At 39.1% G+C, this 22905-nt stretch overlaps 1 protein-coding gene across 2 annotated transcripts in view; it reads right to left on the bottom strand.

Moving 5' to 3' along the window:
* The window catches only part of cnnm2b (cyclin and CBS domain divalent metal cation transport mediator 2b), a 186895-nt gene that overhangs the window by 64715 nt on the left and 99275 nt on the right, over positions 1 to 22905 (bottom strand). The gene's annotated exons all lie outside the window — the stretch shown is intronic.

Genomic DNA, 22905 nt, shown 5'->3' with positions numbered 1-22905 from the left:
GGGGGTGTATTGGTGTACTCATAATCAGCCTACAATTGACTGGCATTACCGGGTATTGTGGGTCTCTTATTCAAAGCCATCTGTGTTAGCCTTGAGCCTCCCATGACCCTGAGCAGGATCAGTGGCATATGGACTAAGGTGGATGGAAGTCGATGAGAATGACAAACCAAAATAAGAATGTTTTGAAAGTCATTCTGGGAATAAAGTGAGTCAGAAGTTCAGGAACTGCACACATAAGCTGATCTTACACTCCACAGTGCAAGTGACACAACTGCCACTGTATGTGTCACTGTTTAGTTATGCATCATGGCAGCCCCAAGAGAAATGAAACCTGGAATGATATCCTCAGATATGAGTCAGATATCTGCTAGTGCAACTGCACCTTAACAAACAACAAACAAAACGTGCTGCCATATCACATCAGACTACGGTATATCTGTTTGGGTGTTTACGCATGGACATTTTGGTGAAGGTATTATTTTATTTCAATGCATACAGGTATAATATGGTATATTACATATTTACAGTTTTACATTTCAACATGTCCGAGATCTTAACCTTTTGTCGTTTCATAACATATGCTAACACATTTGTTTGTACTTAAAGGCCTACTGAAAGCCACTACTACCGACCACACAGTCTGATAGTTTATACACCAATGATGAAATCTTAACATTGCAACACATGCCAATACGGCCGGGTTAACTTATAAAGTGCAATTTTAAATTTCCCGGGAAACTTCCGGCTGAAAACGTCTATGTATGATGACGTTTGCGCGTGACGTCAAGGGTTGAAGCGGAAGTATTCGGACACCATTGTATCCCAATACAATCAGCTCTGTTTTCATCGCAAAATTCCACAGTATTCTGGACATCTGTGTTGGTGAATCTTTTGCAATTTGTTCAATTAACAATGGAGACTGCAAAGAAGAAAGCTGTAGGTGGGATCGGTGTATTAGCGGCTGGCTGCAGCAACACAACCAGGAGGACTTTGACTTGGATAGCAGACACGCTACCATGACTACCTTGACTTCCTCTGTCTCCGGGCCGCCGACCAAATCGATGATCGGGTGAAGTCCTTCGTCGTGCCGTCGATCGCTGGAACGCAGGTGAGCACGGGTCGTGATTAGCAGATGAGAGCTGGCGTAGGTGGAGAGCTAATGTTTTTAGCATAGCTCTGTCGAGGTCCCGTAGCTAAGTTAGCTTCAATGGCGTCGTTAGCAACAGCATTGCTAGGTTTCGCCAGGAGGTACAGCATCAACCGTGTGGTTACAGGTCCAGAGTTTGGTAGTATTGTTGATCTTCTGTCTATCCTTCCAGTCAGGGGCTTATTTCGTCTGTTTCTATCTGCAGTTAAGCACGATGCTATCACGTTAGCTCCGTAGCTAAAGTGCTTCACCGATATATTGTCGTGGAGATAAAAGTCACTGTGAATGTCAATTTCGCGTTCTCGACTCTCATTTTCAAGAGGATATAGTATCCGAGGTGGTTTAAAATACAAATCCGTGATCCACAATAGAAAAAGGAGAGAGTGTGGAATCCAATGAACCCTTGTACCTAAGTTACTGTCAGAGCGAAAAAAGATATGTCCAGCACTGCACTCTAATCCTTCACTCTCACGTTCCTCATCCACAAATCTTTAATCCTGGCTCAAATTAATGGGGTAATCGTCGCTTTCTCGGTCCGAATCGCTCTCGCTGCCATCATTGAAAACAATGGGGAAATGTGAGGAGCCTTTCAACCTGCGACGTCACGCTACTTCCGATACAGGCAAGGCTTTTTTTTATCAGCGACCAAAAGTTGCGAACTTTATCGTCGATGTTCTCTACTAAATCCTTTCAGTAAAAATATGGCAATATCGCGAAATGATCAAGTATGACACATAGAATGGATCTGCTATCCCAGTTTAAATAAAAAAATGTCATTTCAGTAGGCCTTTAATATGTAACACTAACAATTAAATGAATGAAAAGATGTGAATCACATTGTTTACTAAATATGTGACGGGTGATATATTATAGTGCTTTTATTAATAAGATTCAAGATGTTTATCAGGAGAACTGCTCAACGCCATCAATGAACTCCCGACTAAACTCCCGGACAGTTCTGTAGTGATTGCTGGGGATTTTAACCACACCAGTTTAAGAATTGTGTTCACCAAGTTTTAACAAATTGTGAACTTTAAAACCAGATCTGAAAACATGTTGAACTAGGTCTATACTAGGGTTGTCAAACCTACGGGATGAGTTTGCCAAATATTAAAATAGGCTGCTTTTTTTTTTTTTAAACAAAATAAACTACTGTTCTAAATATGTCCACTGGATGTCACAATAGCAATTCTGTTAGGCAAGCAAACGGTTTATACCGGGGCCAAGCAAGAGGTACACAGTAAAGGGTGACTGTGGCTCCTCCTACTCGACCCACATAAAACTTAAAATCTGCCGTTTTGTGTCTTCTGCTTCAAACACATCATCATTTGGCGCCCTCGTTGCCCCAAAATGTCTCTGTCAAACACAAGAAAAGTGAACTTAACCCTTTTGAATAGTTTTTACCTCCGTTTCTTACGGTTTGCTGAGTCAGCTCTGGGTTGATACGTGGACATGACAAAGGAGGTATTTGATACCTCGAAGAGTTTACATGTTGTTGTTTTTTGTTCAATCCCAGAAAGACTGTGACTTAAAAGTTTAATCCTGGCTTTGTAGATACACTGAGACAAAGCCTAAACTCATTGTGTTTTTGAAACTGCACCAATTTCCTCAGAATTTTCAACAAACTTTAAGTGTTTTGTCCAGAGGATTATATGTGATTTGTACGTTTTCATAATGTGCTTGTTCTATTTTTGGCCAAAGTTAAACAAAGAAAACAACCTGGAGTTGTCTTTATTTTTAAGTTGTCATGCCATGATTTTACCATTCCGGCCCACTTGGTAATATATTTTCCTCCATGCAGCCCCTGAGCTAAAATGACTTTGACACCCCCGGTCTATACTGAACCACGAGATGCATACAAGTCAACCCTCTGCCTCCACCTCGGCCGTTCTGATCACCTTTCTATTATGCAGGTGTTGGCTTACAAACCATTATTTATGACAAAAAAACTCAGGATCTTGCCAGAGGATGCAGACTCTGCACTTCAGGACTGCTTCAGGCACACTGACTGCAAAGTTTTTAAAAAAGCAGCCACACAGGGAGCTCACACAGACATTGAGGGTAGGGATGTCCGATAATGGCTTTTTGCCGATATCCGATATTCCGATATTGTCCAACTCTTTAATTATCGATACCGATATCAACCGATACCGATATCAACCGATACCGATATATACAGTCGTGGAATTAACACTTTATTATGCCTAATTTGGACAACCAGGTATGGTGAAGATAAGGTCCTTTTTTTATTAATATTATTATATTATATATTATTAATAAAATAAAATAAGAAATAAATTAAAAACATTTTCTTCAATAAAAAAGAAAGTAAAACAATATAAAAACAGTTACATAGAAACTAGTAATTAATGAAAATGAGTAAAATTAACTGTTAAAGGTTAGTACTATTAGTGGACCAGCAGCACGCACAATCATGTGTGCTTACGGACTGTATCCCTTGCAGACTGTATTGTTATCTATTGATATATAATGTAGGAACCAGAATATTAATAACAGAAAGAAACAACCCTTTTGTGTGAATGAGTGTGAATGGGGGAGGGAGGTTTTTTGGGTTGGTGCACTAATTGTAAGTGTATCTTGTGTTTTTTATGTTGATTTAATAAAAATAAAAATAAATTAAAAAAAAAAAAAACATACCGATAATTTAAAAAAAACGATACCGAAAATTTCCGATATTACATTTTAAAGCATTTAACATTTCTAATTGAGGGGTATGCTGAGGCAATAACAAGCTACGTTGCCAAGTGCAATCTTAAAAAGTGATCAAAGCAGCAAAACACACATATGCAGACCAAAATACAAAGTCACCTCTGCGACTCACAGAGGAGTCCAAGCACTGACGGATCACAAGTCCAGGAAGCGGGTGAACGACGACAATGGCATATCTCTTCTCTTCCGATTTCTTCTGTTCAACAATTTCTTTGCACGATTTGAAGCATCAAACCCGACAACTAGAGAGGGGGCTGGTCATTGTTGGACCAGCTCTCCCCATAGACGCAGCTGCTTACGTTTGTGTGGTTTTACGTCTTATATTACATATTTTTATATTAAGCTCTTTTACACTATGCCACTTCTCATTTTGTTGTAACTAACACCTAAATCAGTGTTTTTCAACCTTTTTTGAGCCGAGGCACATTTTTTTCATTGAAAAAATCCAAAGGCGCACCACCAGCAGAAATCATTCAAATATGAAACTCGATATTGACAATAAAAAGTCGTGGGATATGATTTTAAACCATAACTAAGCATGCAACACTATAGCTCTTGTCTCAAAGTAGGTGTACTGTCACATCACACCCTGACTTATTTGGACTTTTTTGCTGTTTTCTTATGTGTAGTGTTTTAGTTCTTGTCTTGCGCTCCTATTTTGGTGGCTTTTCCTGTTTTGTTGGTATTTTCCTGTAGCAGTTTCATGTCTTCCTTTAAGCGATATTCCCCGCACCTGCTTTGTTTTAGCAATCAAGAATATTGCAGTTGTTTTTATCCTTCTTTGTGGGGACATTGTTGATTGTCATGTTCGGATGTACTTTGTGGACGCCGTCTGCTCCACACGCTGTAAGTCTTTGCTGTCGTCCAACATTCTGTTTTTCTTCACTTTGTCGCCAGTTCAGTTGTAGTTTCGTTCTGCATAGCCTTCCCTAAGCTTCAATGCCTTTTTTTAGGGGCACTCACCTTTTGTTTATTTTTCAGTTTAAGCATTAGACACCTTTTTACCTTCACACTGCCTCCCACTGTCATCTGAAAAATTGTGATCACGATTAGCTACCTGCTGCCACCTACTGATATGGAAGAGTATTACACGGTTACTCTGCCGACACTCAACAACAACACATCATTTGCAGACTATAATTACTGGTTTGCAAAAAATGTTATACCCCAAATAGGTGAAATTAGATAATCTCCCACGGCACACCAGACTGTATCTCACGGCACACTAGTGTGCCGCGGCACCGTGGTTGAAAAACACTGACCTAAATGACAACGTTTGATTTGATTTGCCTGTACTTTTTAAACACTTTTGAGTTTGAACAGTTTTTTAAACTGTATCATATTAGTACATATTTTGACTTCTTTGCCTAATCTATTCCATAATTTAATTCCACATACTGATATACAAAACCCAAAACCAGTGAAGTTGGCACGTTGTGTAAATTGTAAATAAAAACAGAATACAATGATTTGCAAATCCTTTTCAACCTATATTCTATTGAATAGACTGCCAAGACAAGATACTTAATGTTTGAAATGAGAAACTTTGTTATTTTTTGCAACTATTAGCTCATTTGGAATTTGATGCCCGCAACATGTTTCAAAAAAGCTGGAACAAGTGGCAAAAAAGACTGAGAAAGTTGAGGAATGCTCATCAAACACTTATTTGGAACATCCCACAGGTGAACAGGCTAATTGGGAACAGGTGGGTGCCATGATTGGGTATAAAAGCATGTAAGCGATGATATTACGGACCGTTGATCCCTCAGGTGGTACTGCATCAAAAAGCGACATCAGTGTGTAAGGGCTAAGGAACACTTCAGAAAACCACTGTCAGTAACTACAGTTGGTCGTTACATCTGTAAGTGCAAGTTAAAACTCTACTATGCAAAGCCAAAGCCAATTATCAACAACACCCAGAAACACAGCTGGCTTAGCTGGGCCGGAGCTCATCTAAGATGGACTGATGCAAAGTGGAAAAGTGTTCTGCGGTCTGACAAGTCCACATTTCAAAAAGTTTTTGGAAACTGTAGGCGTCCGGACCATCTGGACTGTTATAGGCGCAAAGTTGAAAAGCCAGCATCTGTGATGGTATGGGGGTGTATTAGTGCCCAAGGTATGGGTAACTTACACATCTGTGAAGGCACCATTAATGATGAAAGGTACAAACAGGTTTTGGAGCAACATATGTTGCCATCCAAGCAACGTCTTCTTCATGGACGCCCCTGCTTATTTCAGCAAGACAATGCCAAGTCACATTCTGCACGTGTTATAACAGCGTGGCTTCGTAGTAGAAGAGTGCGGGTACTAAACTGGCCTGCCTGTAGTCCAGACCTGTCTCCCATTGAAAATGTGTGGCACATTATGAAGCCTAAAATACCACAACGGAGACCCCCGGACTGTTGAACAACTTAAGCTGTACATCAAGAAAGAATGGGAAAAACTCCACCTGAAAAGCTTCAAAAATTGGTCTCCTCAGTTCCCAAACGTTTACTGAGTGTTGTTAAAAGGAAAGGCCATGTAACACAGTGGTACAAATGCCCCTGTGTCAACTTTTTTGCAATGTGTTGCTGCCATTAAATTCTAAGTTAATGATTATTTGCAAAAAAAAACATCTATTTGAGTTATCAATTTCTTCTGTAATACATTTTATTTGCTTTTGTGTGTTCTCTCCTGTACAAATTGTGGTAGTATCATCAGCAAATAGTACTAACTATAAAACCTTTGTAACTTTACAAATGTCGTTTGTATAGAAATTGACCAACTTTGGTCCAAATATTGATCCCTGGGGTACGCCGCAATATATGTATTGCTTCCTGTTCTGTTGGTAGTAGTAGTAGTAGTAGTAGTAGTAGTAATATATAACTGTATATATAATAATTGTAATTTTGTACATGGAAATTGGGATTTGTTATATATTGTATATATTTTATATACAAATATAATATAATACAATAATATAATATATCAGTATAATATACTGTATATATAATATGTAAATATTACATATATGTTATATTTTATATTGCTACTATGGTACATTTTTAGTCTATTTTATACTTTTTGTGTTCACCCTCTTTTTGTGCTCTGGGGTGCATTATCCTTTCCACCCTTATCCTTTCCATCCTTTTTAACTGAGTTACTGTGTGGAACAATTTCCCTTGTGGATCAATAAAGTTTGTCTAAGTCTAAGTCTAAGTACTGGTAGTACTGTAGTTTATTTCGAACACGCTGACAACGTTAGATCAAAAACTCTATTATTTACAATTCACAGTTCAACAAGGCGAAAGGGAGTAGGAAGAAGCAAAGCTTATTGAATCTTACCCCTACATCATATCACATCCCAGCAATTACTAGTAGGTTTGTTCACTTTCTGTGCTCACAATGCACTGCTTTAAGAAAAATGCTAGAGACATGAAACCCCAGAATGAAGCCATAATGCACCATGACCTCTGAAGACAAACCCAACTGGGCACCCCTGACCTCCAAACACACACGTCCCGCCTCCATTGCTCCAGCCCCTTGCACAACATGCCGGCTTTCCACGCAGAGCTGAGAAAGGTCCGGCACTGTCGAGGGTGTGATCCGTATACGGATCAAAAATCTGCCAGTTTAATCAGAATTGTCACCTCAACAATCCTTGGCATTGGATGAGTAAAACGACACACAGCATTGACCATTGGCAAGTGGATGTGCACACTTGGAGCTAGGGCTGGGCGATATGGCCTTTTTTTAATATCTCGATATTTTTAGGCCATGTCACGATACACGGTATATATCTCAATATTTTGCCTTAGCCTTGAATGAACACTTGATGCATATAATCACACCAGTATGATGATTCTATGTGTCTACCTTAAAACATTCTTGTTCATACTGCATTAATGTATGCTCATTTTAAACTTTCATGCAGAGAGGGAATTCACAACTAAATCAATTGACCAAAAGTGTATTTATCAAACAGTTATTAAGCAGTGGCACAAACATTCATGTCATTTCAAAACAGAAAGTGCAAGATTGTCAGAGACATTTGAAAACAAGCTCTTAGTGCACTTTTGTGCATGATGTCACTAAGATGACATATCAAAACAGCACTAAATTAAAGTGCACTTTTTGTACAGAACGCCACTACAATAGTTTAAAACAAATAAAGTGCACTTTTGTGCATGATGTCACACAAGATATTTCAATAACTGTCAAATAAAAATGAGCTGCATAATAGGAAATCAAATTGTGTATGTCCTTCGCTATGTGGTAGGTTCCGGCGGACGTTATCTCCTTATGTCGTGGACTATTTTTTTCATACGGTGTTGATGTGGAAATGGTTGCCTCAGCATTTTGTTGGTGTGGCACCGAACGGAGATGTTGACATGTGGAGTAAGCACTCTTCATTCTCTAGCAGGTGACTTTTCCAATGATGCTACATATTAGCAGTAATGCTACTCTTTGTAGCATTACGCAGCTACGCTTTTGCACCATACTTGAAAAATGACGGTTGTCTGTTCGACATATTCCCACTTGAAGCCAAACCACCGCCAGACGATGGACCCCGTGCTGTTTTTCTTGGGAATTCATTCTTCCTTCATTTGTTACCAGATTCGCACCTTCTTTCTCTCGTATTACCACTCGCACCACAGCTAACGTTACCCATGCTGCTACTTCTCTGCTCCGGGAGGGCGTATACGTATGTGACGTATGTAAGAAGGTGTGCTTGTTTAAGTCTCTGTGAGAAGGAGAGACTAGAAAGAGTGAGAAGAGCCTGTAGTGTAATGCCTGCAGCTAAAAGCAACTGCGTGAGAACGTATACTCGAATATCACGATATAGTCATTTTCTATATCGCACAGAGACAAACCCACGATGTATCGAGTATATCGATATATCGCCCAGCCTTACTTGGAGTCCCGAGAATGTGAGGCCAAACCCGACCAAAGAGGCCACAGCGCATCCCTTGTCCATCCCAAACCTCACCCGAAGCTCAGCAGCCCTAAACCCTCGCTAGCAGTGCACAGTTGCACACACACTGCCAATTATTCAGCTACAGAAAAAAATCAAAACATGCATTGGTTTAAAAAATATATATTTAATAAAAACAAATCACATTTTAGTCATTATAATAACATGAATGTAGTACATAATAAATAGATAAGACAAGGATTTATAATTGTAAGTGCATTTTTCAGTTGTATAGGTAGATATTTTAAAATAATTTTGTAAAATTGTGAGGCTCAGGAAACTACCGTATTTTTCGGGCTATATGGCGCACTTAAAATTATTTTAATATTCTCAAAACTCGACAGTGCGCCTTATAACCTGGTGCGCCTAATGTACGGAATAATTTTGGTTGTGCTTATCGACCTTGAAGCTATTTTATTTGGTATATGGTGAAATGATAAGTGTGACCAGTAGATATTATTATTATTAGTATTATTATTGTTATTATAGTAGTATTAGTAGTACCAAAGACTATAAAAATGGGACCCATTACCTCCCTGCTTGACACTCAGCATCAAAGGTTGGAATTGGGGGTTAAATCACCAAAATGATTCCTGGGCGCGGCCACCGCTGCTACTCACTGCTCCCCTCACCTCACAGGGGGTGATCAAGGGTGATGGGTCAAATGCAGAGAATAATTTTGCCACACCTCGTGTGTGTGTGACTATCATTGGTACTAACATTTTTTTTTAAATAAATACAAAAACATTTATGCTCTGGGCCTGTTTTGCTGCCAATGGAACTGGTGCTTTGCAGAGAGTAAATGGGACAATGAAAAAAGAGGATTATCTCCAAATTCTTCAGGACAACCTAAAATCATCAGCACTGAGGTTGGGTCTTGGGCGCAGTTGGGTGTTCCAACAGGACAATGACCCCAAACACACGTCAAAAGTGGTAAAGGAATGGCTAAATCAGGCTAGAATTAAGGTTTTAGAATGGCCTTCCCAAAGTCCTGACTTAAACGTGTGGACAATGCTGAAGAAACAAGTCCATGTCAGAAAACCAACAAATTTAGCTGAACTACAGATATTTTGTCAATAGTAGTGGTCAAAAATTCAACCAGAAGCTTGTGGATGGCTACCAAAAGCACCTTATTGCAGTGAAACTTGCCAAGGGACATGTAACCAAATATTAACATTGCTGTATGTATACTTTTGACTCAGCAGATTTGGTCACATTTTCAGTAGACCCATAATAAATTCATAAAAAAAAAAAAACTTCATGAATATTTTTTGTGACCAACAAGTATGTGCTCCAATCACTCTATCACAACAAAATAAGAGTTGTAGAAATTATTGGATACTCAAGACAGCCATGACATTATGTTCTTTACAAGTGTATGTCAACTTTTGACCACGACTGTATATGTGTTAAACATGCTTGTATTATCATTAAACACCTTTAACTTGTTAAAAAAAATGTCTCTTTCATAAATAAATAAATATAAATTATCTATATGAATAAGGTAGATCCCCTCGACTTGGTCAATTGAAAAGTAGCTGGCGTGCAGAAAAAAGGTTCTTTAAATTGTCTGAGATATTGTTGAATGTTGTAGTTTGCATACAGACGTCTGCTACTGATGGAAGTAATTCACAGTTTGTTGTTGGATGTAATGTACGTATTATATTGTTCTGTTGTGTAGTAGGAACATTTGTTGTTAATGTGAAATAAAAAGTTTCTATCCGAGTCTACGTCCTTCTTGAAGTCCAGTTGTTTCAGGTATATGTGACAAAAGACTTCCATTTCTTGAGATATTATCTGCAGTATTTCATTGTAGTTGTTCCATGGTGTGGGTATTGGACATATCTCTGTCATGGATCAGGACCAGTTTTATCATTTTTAATTGATCGGTGATCGGAGGCTGATTTGACGTCAGCTGTCGTAAGGTGGTGTGTTAATGCATGTCCGCCAAGTGGAACTACTTTGAGATTATAAAGACGAGTACGAAGCCTTCAACAAGGCCACCGTGAAAAAGGCTGCTGTGCCGAGCAACAAACCCTGGACTTTCGGAGGAAATAAAAATATCCAAAAGAGAGCGAAAAGGCAAAGCAGATCACTGAAAAGGTAGTCGAGTTTATTGCTTCGGACAACAGGCCCATTTTGTCGTAGAAAATACGGGGTTTTGCAGACTTTTACAATGTATGGATCCACGCCATGTTAAGCCATCAAGACACTACTTTGCTGACACCACCTTATCGCACTTGTACAAACCCTGTTTCCATATGAGTTGGGAAATTGTGTTAGATGTAAATATAAACGGAATACAATGATTTGCAAATCATTTTCAACCCATATTCAGTTGAATATGCTACAAAGACAACATATTTGATGTTCAAACTGATAAAAAAAATTTTTTTTTACAAATAATCATTAACTTTAGAATTTGACGCCAGCAACACGTGACAAAGAAGTTGGGAAAGGTGGCAATAAATACTGATAAAGTTGAGGAATGCTCATCAAAAACTTATTAGGAACATCCCACAGGTGAACAGGCAAATTGGGAACAGGTGGGTGCTGTCACGCCAATTTTCTTCCCATTACAAAAACCATTTACTTCCGGGGTCATTTCCGCTTACGTCAGTTCCTCTTACGTCATTGACAGCGATCGATAGCATTTCGTTTGACTCTTTTTTATAATACAGCGTTAACAAAACGTCTGAATTATCAACAATAATGTTGATTTAAAGTACAGACATTTAACATTATATATTAATTAATATTACTGAAATGTTTCAACAATTATGTTGATTTAAAGTACAGACATTTAACAGTATTATATATTAATTAATATTAGTGAAATGGTTTCAACAATAATGTTGATTTAAAGTAGTACAGACATTTAACAGTATTATATATTAATTAATATTTTTTGCACGTTACCACGAAGACAGAAGTTTGCAGCAGCAGCCCTAACGCTCCGCTTGAAATGTTGCGAAGCCTGCTGGTGTTTGACATAAGTCCCCTGGGACAGATAAAGACGAATATCATCCAGTGACACCACCATTTTCAGGAGATTTGGATTTATCGATCGCTGGCAATGACGTAAGAGGAAATGACGTAAGTAAGAGGAACTGACGTAAGCGGAAATGACCCCGGAAGTAAATGGGGGTTAGGAAGGTTTTTGTGATGGGAAGAAAATTGGCGTGACAGTGCCATGATTGGGTATAAAAGTAGATTCCATGAAATGCTCAGTCATTCACAAACAAGGATGGGGCGAGGGTCACCACTTTGTCAACAAATGCGTGAGCAAATTGTTGAACAGTTTAAGAAAAACCTTTCTCAACCAGATATTGCAAGGAATTTAGGGATTTCACATCTACGGTCCGTAATATCAACAAAGGGTTCAGAGAATCTGGAGAAATCACTGCACGTAAGCAGCTAAGCCCGTGACCTTCGATCCCTCAGGCTGTACTGCATCAACAAGCAGTGTGTAAAGGATATCACCACATGGGCTCAAGAACACTACAGAAACCCACTGTCAGTAACTACAGTTGGTCGCTACAACTTTAAGTGTAAGTTAAAACTCTCCCATACAAGGCGAAAACCGTTTATCAACAACACCCAGAAACGCTGTCGGCTTCGCTGGGCCTGAGCTCATCTAAGATGGACTGATACAAAGTGGAAAAGTGTTCTGTGGTCTGACGGGTCCACATTTCAAATTGTTTTTGGAAACTGTGGACGTTGTGTCCTCCGGACCAAAGAGGAAAAGAACCATCCGGATTGTTATAGGCGCGAAGTTGAAAAGCCAGCATCTGTGATGGTATGGGGGTGTATTAGTGCCCAAGACATGGGAAACTTACACATCTGTGAAGGCGCCATTAATGCTGAAAGGTACATACAGGTTTTGGAGCAACATATGTTGCCATCCAAGCAACGTTACCATGGACGCCCCTGCTTATTTCAGCAAGACAATGCCAAGCTACGTGTTACATCAACATGGCTTCATAGTAAAAGAGTGCGGGTACTAGACTGGCCTGCCTGTAGTCCAGACCTGTCTCCCATTGAAAATGTGCGGCGCATTATGAAGCCTAAAATACCACAACGGAGACCCCAGACTGTTGAACAACTTAAGCTGTACATCAAGCAAGAATGGGAAAGAATTCCACCTGAAAAGCTTCAAAAATGGGTCTCCTCAGTTCCCAAACGTTTTACTGAGTGTTGTTAAAAGGAAAGGCCACGTAACACAGTGGTAAAAATGCCCCTGTGCCAACTTGCCATGTGTTGCTGCCATTAAATTCTAAGTTTATGATTATTTGCAAAAAAAAATTTAGTTTCTCAGTTCGAACGTTAAATATCTTGTCTTTGCAGTCTATTCAATTGAATATAAGTTGAAAATGATTTACAAATCATTGTATTCTGTTTTTATTTACAAATTACACAACGTGCCAAATTCACTGGTTTTAGGTTTTGCATATACAGTATATTATACAATTTTAACATCATTAAAACATACATTTCAAAACCGTACCAAACATTTTACCGCAGCCGGGTTTCGAACCCAAGACCTTCTGCTTTGTAATGACACCTGCCACTGAGCCACCAGAAGTGAATGCGGAAAATGTGTGTTCATATTCTAATAAGTGACAGAGCATGATGTGGCCAGGAATAAGTTTGGGGTAAAATTTTATATGAAACACCTTGTCATTCAATAATTTACATTTTAATGTGCTTCTTCACGCAAAACCCCCACCCCTCCCCACTGATCGTGAAGCCCTACGCAGAGGGTGTGTTCTGCATCCAAAGTGGACTTCATGCGATATATTGTTGGAGTTGTAGCAGGCTGTGCATGACCAAAGATCGTGTATTGAAAGAGGATGAGCTATTGATTTGTTGTTCAATATTCCCATTTTGCACGTGCGTGTATGTTGTCTGCTGTGTCACAGTGTGATAGTGACTCTTCCTATTTGATATCAAGTACCAAGACATTGGTGCAGATACAGTCGTGGTCAAAAGTTGACATACACTTGTAAAGAACAATGTCATGGCTGTCTTGAGTTTCCAATAATTTCTACAACTCTTATTTTTTTGTGATAGATTGATTGGAGCACATACTTGTTTGTCACAAAAACATTCATGAAGTTTGGTTCTTTTATGAATTTATTATGGGTCTACTGAAAATGTGACAACATCTGACCACAGAACTTTCCTCCAGAAGGTTTTATCTTTGTCCATGTGATGTCAGATGAAACAAACATTTTGCTGTTTGGCCACAATACCCAGCAATATATTTGGAGGAGAAAATGTGAGGCCTTTAATCCCAGGAACACCATGCATACCGTCAAGCATGGTGGTGGTAGTTTTATGCTCTTAGCCTGTTTTGCTGTCAATGGAACTGGTGCTTTACAGAGAGTAAATGGGACAATGAAAAAGGAGGATTACCTCCAAATCATACTTGCCAACCCTCCCGAATTTTCCGGGACACTCCCGAATTTCAGTGCCTCTCCCGAAAATCTCCCGGGACAACCATTCTCCCGATTTCCAGCCGGACTTAAGGCACGCCACCTCCAGGTCCGTGCGGACCTGAGTGAGGACAGCCTATCGTCACGTCCGCTTTTTCTCCATATAAACAGCAGGCCAAGTCACGTTATAACATTTACTGCTTTTGGCGGGTGCACAACTGCACACACAACAAGAAGGAGAAGAAGCAGAAGAACGAAGAAGAGGCAGTCATGGCGACGACGAGTGACAGAGAATAGAACGAGGATGGACAATTCAACCCTAAACTCACTCCTTTCCTGCAAATTAAATGTCACAGATGCTGCCTGTAATAGAGTGATCTAAGTTGTTTGTTGCCATCTCCTGGTGAATGTTGGGTATAGTGTTCTGTGGTTACTTTTTGGTTGGCCAACGGTTTACGTTGAATTGCGCACCCTGACGGCAAGTGTGGGAGTCGGTTCTGAAGTATGAAGTAAAGAGACTACATCACCTCGCCTGGTTATTGACTCCAACCCAGAATATTACACTACCCATACCTATGCTCCTTCAAAGGCTGTGCTACTGGCTGCAAAGCATTGCACTTTCAAATACAACAATGAGTAGAGGAGTGTTATGTGTGTATATGTGTAAATAAATGAACACTGAAATTCAAGTATTTATTTTATTTATATGTATATAAATATAATAAAATACACACATATATATATATATATATATATATATATATATATATATATATATATATATATATATATATATATATATATATATATATATATATATATATATATATATATATATATATATATATATATATATATATATAGCTAGAATTCACTGAAAGTCATTTATTTTATTTATATATATATATATATATATATATATATATATATATATATATATATATATATATATATATATATATATATATATATATATATATATATATATATATATACTTATATACATATATACATATATATATATAAATATAAGAAATACTTGAATTTCAGTGAATTCTAGCTATAAATATACTCCTCCCCCCTTAACCCCGCCCCCGCCCACCTCAAACCCTCCCCCCAAATCTCCCGAATTTGGAGGTCTCAAGGTTGGCAAGTATGCTCCAAATTCTTCAGGACAGCCTAAAATCATCAGCCCAGAGGTTGGGTCTTGGGCGCAGTTGGGTGTTCCAACAGGACAATGACCCCAAACACACGTCAAAAGTGGTAAGAATGGCTAAATCAGGCGAGAATTAAGGTTTTAGAATGGCCTTCCCAAAGTCCTGACTTAAACGTGTGGATAATGCTGAAGAAACAAGTCCATGTCAGAAAAAACAACAAATTTAGCTGAACTGCACCAATTTTGTCAAGAGGAGTGGTCAAAAATTCAACCAGAAGCTTGTGGATGGCTACCAAAAGCGCCTTATTGCAGTGAAACTTGCCAAGGGACATGTAAGCAAATATTAACATTGCTGTATGTATACTTTTGACCCAACAGATGTTGTCACATTTTCAGTAGACCCATAATAAATTCATAAAAGAACAAAACTTCATGAATATTTTTTGTGACCAACAAGTATGTGCTCCAATCACTCTATCACAAAAAAATAAGAGTTGTAGAAATTATTGGAAACTCAAGACAGCCATGACATTATGTTCTTTACAAGTGTATGTAAACTTTTGACCGTGACTGTATGTGGATGACACATGGATGAAAATCAGAAACCAAGAAGTGCAAGCCTTCACCGAGCACATTAACTCAGTGGACAAAAACATAAATTTCACACGTGAGGATGTCAAAGACAGTAGGTTGCCTTTTTTGGACTGTGATGTCCACATTGGAGAAAACAAGGGCCTCTGTGTCGGACTTTACAGAAAGCCCACACTTACCGATCAATATCTACTTTTTGACTCACACCACCCACTGGAACACAAAGTGGGCGTTATCAGAACCCTGCAATGAAGAGCTGATAATGTTCCTACCAGCCCACAGGCCAAAGAGAAAGAGCATTAAGGCATTTCAGGGAATCCCTCAAAACCTGTGGTTACCCCAGCTGGTCGTTTGTGAAAAGTGCATCCAGTTCCAGAAATAACAAGAACAGAGTGGATGAGGAGGAAACAATGTAACAGATGCAAAAATATTGTCATTCCATATGTATCAGGTCTGTCTGAGATTTTTAACCAACACAACATCCCAGTACACTTTAAACCAGGTAACACCCTGAGACAGAGAATGGTGCATCCTAAAGACTGGACACTCCACACCCACAAAAACAATCTGGTGTATGCTATCCAGTGTAATGGCGAATGCTCTGATTCATATATTGGGGAAACAAAACAACCACTAAGCCGACACATTACTCAGCTTTCTACCTGCACCTCAGGGAGAAACCGCACTCCTTTGAGAACAAAAATGAACAGATTCTGGACAGGGAGGACTGATGGTACGAAAGAGGAGTGAGGGAAGCCATTTATGTCAAGGTTGAAAAATCATCCCTGAACAGAGGAGGTGGTCTGCGACACCACCTGTGCACCACATACAACACTGTGTGTCACTGTCAACATACAACCATTCCTAAAAGACTGCAATTTAGCCTCCAACAAATAACAGGAGTTAGAAACATTGTAAACATATGCTATTTGTGACATTTGTTTACAACTGAATGAAATGCTTACGTGGGGGATTCCGACTATCAGGCCTCGGATTTTAACTTTTTGAGGTCAAGGCAAGTGTTGCCTTAAAGGAGGGCTCATATTTTAGGGCACCAAGGCAAGTTAGAAGGGCACCAAGGCAAACATTACATTATTTTCTTTCGGGGCAGGATATATATATATATATATATATATATATATATATATATATATATATATATATATATATATATATATATATATATATATATATATATATATATATATATATATATATATATATATATATATATATATATATATATATATATATATATATATATAATATTGTTATCATGATTACTAATTGTTAAGGAAAGCAGTGTTGGGGTGTGAACATAATACCATCATGTCATTTGTAATGTCTAATAAAAAGACTATAGATAAACGTTATTTATATGTTTATAGACAAATATTAGGTTTATTCTTTAATAACATCAACTTGTCAGCTTTTTGTCAGTACATGATGCCTTGATCTCTATTTTTACATTTTGATAAAGAGAGTTTTTATTTTTCCATCCATCCATCCATCCATTTTCTACAGATTGTCCCTTTCGGGGTTGCGGGGGGGCTGGAGCCTATCTCAGCTGCATTCGGGCGGTAGACGGGGTACACCCTGGACAAGTCGCCACCTCATCACAGGGCCAACACAGATAGTCAGACAACATTCACACTCACATTAACACACTAGGGTCGATTTGGTGTTGCAAACCAACCAATAGTTTTTATTTATTTATTTATTTTAAGTTATGTACATCATGTACATGATGTATTGGGACAGATCCATTATGAGTTTGAGCAGAAATATGTCGTATAGGAATTAACTATACACAATAACACATTAACAAAATGATGTCACATGAATAATTTTTAAAGTGACAAGAAAAAAAACACAATGAATGTAAACAAAACCTGGTGTTTACGTTTTGATATCAAAATAAAACACAAAGCAGTTTGGCTAATGAAGATGAATTCTAATAAACAAGCTTTGTTCTTCTCCAACGCCTCCTTAGTGTTTCAGTACAACAGTTTGGCCAACAAAAAAAAACCAGGAGTGACACCTCTCACATCGAATACACAATCTTCACAGCCTGCGGTCAATTCGATGAGATGACAAAACATTATAGCTAGTATTGATGTTATTTGAACACTGATACAGTTTGCAGTTAAATAAAGGAGGATTGAGCATCCCAGTAAACAAAGTAAAGACTTTATAAACAATTGTGACAACGTTCAAATAGTTTTCTCCTTCGCTGTATACTTTTAGTGTGGGGACAAGTGCGTCTGTCTCCAATATCCACACATGTCTCCATCTAAACACAGCAGTGCGCTCTTAAATGCACGGCGGGAAGCGAGGGAAAATGACCGCAAACCAAGCGCTTGGCTCCGTTTAATCCGCATTTTAAAACCCTTAACATGCACAAAAACCCACAATTTTTTGCAGGCACATACGGTCTGCCAAAAATATTTAATATTTATATTTTCCCAAATATGAAATGTCAAAATTGACTCTTCCATTAGAAATGAGTCAAATCTGGCCCCTGCAAACAGTTTCATTTACCATCACAAAAATCGCTGGAGTCGTCTATCATGAAAGAACGCATATTTGAAAGCAAACAGGAAGTCGGCCATTTTTAGTCCAAAAACAGGGGTCGTACTTTAACAAACTACCCCTAGGGACTTTGAACAAAAGAATCACAGTAAAAATGACAGATACCAGACAAATGGGCGGTAATATATTGCGAAGGAATTTTGCCTACGCCATTGTATGTGGGTGTGGCCTGGCGCCAAACTTTGATCGGAATGTTTCCCACAAAACCTTCAACATTTGTAACTCGGCTCCACAAATTCAGATCTTGATCAGAAGTGCTAAAATGATAATGATGACACCTTGAAATGCTCGATGGGTCAGTACTTGTTCGAACCTATTCATAGTGGGCGGAGCCTGGTGGTGAAAACTCCTCGCCATCACTTATCAAACTGTCATTATTTCACTTTATATGATCAGCTCTTTTTCTAAACAGATATCAGGCTTTAAGGTCGGAAACTTAACATGACTAGACATTGATATCGACACCAATATTGCCTACTTGTGGTGGAAAATGACAACAAAAGTCCTTTTTGAAATTTTTGATGGTGGGTCACAGCATTGGGTGGGATGCCACTGCATGACATATGCTGTGGTATATGTGCCAATATCACCACCATCACAACTAGGGTTGGGTATCGTTTGAATTCGAACGATTCCAATTCCGATTCCGATTCTTTGTTCCGATTCCAATTCCTTACCATTCTCGATTCCGATTCTTTTAAGAGGCAGGGTCAAAAAAAAGTTTAGGATATTTTAAATGAGCTAGCTAACCTACAGTCTTTCTGAATGAAATAGTCTGACATTCTCCATCAAATTTTAATTCTATTAACTTGTTATGAACTTTACTATAAATTCCTCACAGGGCTGTTTTCAACTAGAATATAAATATCAAATCTATGAACTTGAATATAAATATTATAAATTATGAATACATTTTCCCAGAGGTACACTTTCCTCAAGAGAGCTTTATTTTTGAAAACCTCATGAAAACACATTTACACACAAGTGTATGATGCTGCAGGAAACCTCATGAAAACACCTTTACACATAAGTGTATGATGCTGCAGGAAACCTCATGAAAACCCATTTACACACACAAGTGTATGATGCTGCAGGTACTTAAAAATGTTACCGTGCTCCCACTGATGGGCTAACCTGGTTCAGAAAAGCAAATAAACAATAAAAAACAACTTGCAAAACCCAGTCCAGATTAGCAGCAGGTACAGTATAAAATCAGAGACAGTTCTTGTTTAGGAAAATGACCATATCCGCCTTCTCAGGCAGGATGCGTGAGCGTTCTGGACAGATAGTGTCTCCTGCTGTGGAAAATACACGTTCGCTGGGTGTGGAAGAAGCTTGAACGCATAAATAGGAGAAAGCGAGATATGACAGCAAAGGATAAGTCTTTTGTTGGTTCCACCACCAAGCAGCAGGGTCGTCAGACATAAGTATCGGTGGAACGTCCTGGTACATCTGCAGCTCTCTCTCCACGCGTTTCTTGATGGACATGGAGCTCTGTTATTTCGCGGTTATTTCATTTTTTTTTGTAAAGTAAAGGCACACTTTCGACCGCCGACGCCCGCTATCCATGCTTGAGCTTGACTGACTCGCTCGGCTATGCTAACACTTCCGGCGGTGGGCGCTTCTACGTTGGTGTTCAGCGTCTTCTTCTTCCGGTTCGGCGGACATATTTTTTTCCGGTCGGCGGACTGGTATCGAAAATAGGAATCGAAATTTAAACTTTTGAACGATTCCGGGAGAATCGGAAAGTTAGTCCCGGTTCCAATCGATACTCGGTACGCAACCCTAATCACAACTTCCTTCTACATGCTCCAATTTTCATGAAATGCATGAAACGTTGCATGGGGGTGCGAGGGCCTGTTTAATACTGCTTGCAGCTTTAATTAGGATATTATTGTATCAAATGCTTTGGTTAGATCCATTACCATTACAGCTGCACACTTTTTATCTATTGCATTGGTCCTTTGTTGTCTTGCATGTTCAGTAAATGTAGTGTAAACAGTGATGCTGGATATGAGTCATTTAAACCAGACAATCACATACAGCTCTTGTGGGAAGAAAAACTGGATGTTGCCGTCTATTCTCCTTCTTCCTCATTCAGAAATGGGCACTTCAATGTGCAGTGTAAATCCATGCTTATAGGTCCTGAATAATTGAACTGCGGGCCAAGCTTTGTAATGCTGAGTAGGAGCAGGGATGAGTGGGGAAAACGCTGCAGAGCAGTCAGACAGATTAGAATTGATTACCGTATTTTCCGGACCATAGGGCGCACCGGATTATAAAGCGCACTGCCGATGAATGGTCTATCTGATATTTTTTCATATATAAGGCGCACCGGATTATAGGGCGCATTAAAGGAGTCATATTATTGTTGTTTTCTGTAAATGGAAAACACTTCCTTGTGGTCTACATAACATGTAATGGTGGTTCTTTGGTCAAAATGTTGCATAGATTATGTTTTACAGATAATCTTCAAGCCGCTTTCTGACAGTCGCTTCCGGATGCCCCGTTTTGTGGGCTGTTTTATTTACGTGGCTCACCTTCGACAGCGTCTTCTCCCCGTCATCTTTGTTGTAGCGGTGTAGCGTGCAAGGACGTGAGTGGAAGAAGTGTCAAAAGATGGAGTTAACGGTTTTAATGACATTCAGACTTTACTTCAATCAATAACGGAGCAGCATCTCCTCATCCGGAAACAACAACGCCGGAAATGTGTCCCGTGAAAAACCGTCTGACCGGAACTCTCTAATAACTAAAGTTCCTTGGGTGAATAATGTAAACTCACTACACCGGTATGTTTTAGCGCTTTCATGGCGAGTTTACTGACAGATATAAGTGAGAACTTTACACTACTTTATATTAGAAATGGCAACAGCGGAGGATGAATGTCCCATAAGAAGAAAAAGAAGAAGCTTATCGACGTGTCGGCATGGACTATAAAGGCAGATCCCAAATACAGATCAGCAGGTACCAGAAGGTAAGAAAAGTTGCTTTTGCATAATATTGTGAAACAAAACGCCAGATAATATGTCTTACCTTATACACACACCATAATAATACTCGTATGTTGAAGCACAGTACAATACATCAAGCGGTGCGGCTTCATAGCTTACCAAAGTCGTACTAAAACATTTTGATAGATTTTTGAGCGCCGTGTGTATTGTTCTATATTTTCAATGGGACATATAAAATGTTGGTGTTGTTTACTTGAGTCATATTGCAGTCTACACGTATCTCTTATGTTTGACTGCCATTTATTGGTCACACTTATCATTACACCATGTACCATATAAAATAGCTTTGAGGTCGGTAAGCAAAACCAGAATGATTCCTTAATTATTCATTAGGTGCACCGGGCTGTAAGGCGCACTGCCGGGTTTTGAGAAAAAAAAAGGATTTTAAGTGAGCCTTATGTCCGGAAAATACGGTAAGCAAACAAGAAATTGCTGGGGAGAGGAGTTCCACAATAACAGAAGTAAAAACATCAAGCCCTGTTTCCACCATGCAGTCCAATTTAAAGGCCTACTGAAATGAAATGTTCTTATTTAAACGGGGATAGCAGATCCATTCTATGTGTCATACTTGATCATTTCGCGATATTGCCAAATTTTTGCTGAAAGGATTTAGTCGAGAACATCGACGATAAAGTTCGCAACTTTTGGTCGCTGATAAAAAAGCCTTGCCTGTACCGGAAGTAGCATGACGTCACAGGTTGTGGAGCTCCTCACATCTGCACATTGTTTACAATCATGGCCAGCAGCAGCGAGAGCGATTCGGACCGAGAAAGTGACGATTACCCCATTAATTTGAGCGAGGATGAAAGATTTGTGGATGAGGAAAGTGAGAGTGAAGGATTAGAGGGCAGTGGAAGCGATTCAGATAGGGAAGATGCTGTGAGAGGCGGGTGGGACCTGATATTCAGCTGGGAATGACTAAAACAGTAAATAAACACAAGACATATATATACTCTATTAGCCACAACACAACCAGGCTTATATTTAATATGCCACAAATTAAACACCTTCCCCCTCCTGTCCATATAACCCACCAATACAACTCAAACACCCGCACAACACACTCAATCCCACAGCCCAAAGTACCGTTCACCTCCGTAAAGTTCATACAGCACATATATTTTCCCAAAGTTACGTACGTGACATGCACATAGCGGCACGCACGTACGGGCAAGCGATCAAATGGTTGGAAGCCAAAGCTGTACTCACGGCAGCGCGTCTTCTATCCAACTCAAAGTCCTCCTGGTTGTGTTGCTGTAGCCAGCCGCTAATACACCGATCCCACC

Source organism: Entelurus aequoreus, linkage group LG22 (genome assembly GCF_033978785.1).
Source record: "Entelurus aequoreus isolate RoL-2023_Sb linkage group LG22, RoL_Eaeq_v1.1, whole genome shotgun sequence".
Taxonomy (NCBI): Eukaryota; Metazoa; Chordata; class Actinopteri; order Syngnathiformes; family Syngnathidae; genus Entelurus; species Entelurus aequoreus.
Note: the sequence above shows the minus strand (reverse complement) of the source record. Positions and strands in the feature narration are given on the sequence as shown.